The following is a 3,030-nucleotide window of genomic DNA, read 5'->3' as shown; positions in this document are numbered from 1 at the left end:
CACAGGATAGGATTAGATACACAACTCAGCTGACAGTATCACACAGCACAGGATTAGATACAAAGCTCAGCAGATAGTATCACACAGGAGTGGATTAGATACACGGCTCAGCAGACAGTATCGCACAGGGCGGGATTAGATACACGGCTCAGCAGACAGTATCACACAGGATAGGATTAGATACACAGTTCATCAGACAGTATCACACAGGAGTGGATTAGATACACGGCTCAACAGACAGTATCGCACAGGGCGGGATTAGATACACAGCTCAGCAGACAGTATCACACAGGAGTGGATTAGATCCACGGCTCAGCAGACAGTATCGCACAGGGCGGGATTAGATACACGGCTCAGCAGACAGTATCACACAGGATAGGATTAGATACACTGCTCAGCAGATAGTATCACACAGGATAGGATTAGATGCACAGCTCAGCAGACAGTATCACACAGGAGAGGATTAGATACACGGCTCAGCAGACAGTATCGCACAGGGCGGGATTAGATACACGGTTCAGCAGACAGTATCACACAGGGTAGGATTAGATACACGGCTCAGCAGATGGTATCACACAGGATAGAATTAGATACACTGCTCAGCAGACAGTATCACACAGGGCAGGATTAGATACACGGTTCAGCAGACAGTATCACACAGGGTAGGATTAGATACACGGCTCAGCAGACAGTATCACACAGGAGAGGATTTGATACACAGCTCAGCAGATGGTATCACACAGGATAGAATTAGATACACTGCTCAGCAGACAGTATCACACAGGGCAGGATTAGATACACGGTTCAGCAGACAGTATCACACAGGGTAGGATTAGATACACGGCTCAGCAGACAGTATCACACAGGAGAGGATTAGATACACGGCTCAGCAGACAGTATCACACAGGAGAGGATTAGATACACTGCTCAGCAGATAGTACCACACAGGATAGGATTAGATGCACAGCTCAGCAGACAGTATCACACAGGAGAGGATTAGATACACGGCTCATCAGACAGTATCGCACAGGAGAGGATTAGATACATAGCTCATCAGACAGTATCACACAGGACAGGATTAGATACACAGCTCAGCAGACAGTATCACACAGGAGAGGATTAGATACATAGCTCATCAGACAGTATCACACAGGACAGGATTAGATACACAGCTCAGCAGACAGTATCACACAGGAGAGGATTAGATACACAGCTCAGCTGACAGTATCACACAGGAGAGGATTAGATACACAGCTCAGCAGACAGTATCACACAGGAGAGGATTAGATACACATCTCAGCAGCCGGTATCACACAGGAGAGGATTAGATACACTGCTCAGCAGACGGTATCACACAGGAGAGGATTAGATACACGGTTGAGCAGACAGTATCACACAGGGTAGGATTAGAGATACAGCTCAGCAGACAGTATCACACAGCATAGGATTAGATACACAGCTCAGCAGACAGTATCACACAGCATAGGATTAGATACACGGCTCAGCAGACAGTATGACACAGGAGAGGATTTGATACACAGCTCAGCAGACAGTATCACACAGGAGAGGATTAGATATACAGATCAGCAGACAGTATCACACAGGGTAGGATTAGATACACGGCTCAGCAGACAGTATCACAGAGGAGAGGATTAGATACACAGCTCAGCAGACAGTATCACACAGGAGAGGATTAGATACACGGCTCAGCAGACAGTATCACACAGGAGAGGATTAGATACACTGCTCAGCAGATAGTATCACACAGGAGAGGATTAGATGCACAGCTCAGCAGACAGTATCACACAGGAGAGGATTAGATACACGGCTCATCAGACAGTATCGCACAGGAGAGGATTAGATACATAGCTCATCAGACAGTATCACACAGGACAGGATTAGATACACAGCTCAGCAGACAGTATCACACAGGAGAGGATTAGATACATAGCTCATCAGACAGTATCACACAGGACAGGATTAGATACACGGCTCAGCAGACAGTATCACACAGGAGAGGATTAGATACACAGCTCAGCTGACAGTATCACACAGGAGAGGATTAGATACACAGCTCAGCAGACAGTATCGCACAGGAGAGGATTAGATACATAGCTCATCAGACAGTATCACACAGGACAGGATTAGATACACAGCTCAGCAGACAGTATCACACAGGAGAGGATTAGATACACAGCTCAGCTGACAGTATCACACAGGAGAGGATTAGATACACAGCTCAGCAGACAGTATCGCACAGGAGAGGATTAGATACACATCTCAGCAGCCGGTATCACACAGGAGAGGATTAGATACACTGCTCAGCAGACGGTATCACACAGGAGAGGATTTGATACACGGTTGAGCAGACAGTATCACACAGGGTAGGATTAGAGATACAGCTCAGCAGACAGTATCACACAGCATAGGATTAGATACACAGCTCAGCAGACAGTATCACACAGCATAGGATTAGATACACAGCACAGCAGTCAGTATCACACAGGAGAGGATTTGATACACAGCTCAGCAGACAGTATCACACAGGAGAGGATTAGATACACGGCTCAGCAGACAGTATCACACAGGATAGGCTTAGATACACAGCTCACCTGACAGTATCACACAGTAGAGGATTATATACATGGCTCAGCAGACAGTATCACACAGGATAGGCTTAGATACACAGCTCAGCAGGCAGTATCACACAGGAAAGGATTAGATACACAGCTCAGCAAACAGTATCACACAGGAGAGGATTAGATACATAGCTCAGCAGACAGTATCACACAGGAGAGGATTAGATACACAGCTCAGCAGACAGTATCACACAGGAAAGGATTAGATACACAGCTCAGCAGATGGTATCACACAGGATAGGATTAGATACACAACTCAGCTGACAGTATCACACAGCACAGGATTAGATACAAAGCTCAGCAGATAGTATCACACAGGAGTGGATTAGATACACGGCTCAGCAGACAGTATCGCACAGGGCGGGATTAGATACACGGCTCAGCAGACAGT

The sequence above is a fragment of the Phyllobates terribilis genome, unplaced genomic scaffold, assembly GCF_046119375.1.
Source record: "Phyllobates terribilis strain yellow unplaced genomic scaffold, ASM4611937v1 Scaffold_239__1_contigs__length_3013552, whole genome shotgun sequence".
NCBI lineage: Eukaryota > Metazoa > Chordata > Amphibia > Anura > Dendrobatidae > Phyllobates > Phyllobates terribilis.
This window is presented reverse-complemented; position numbering follows the sequence as displayed.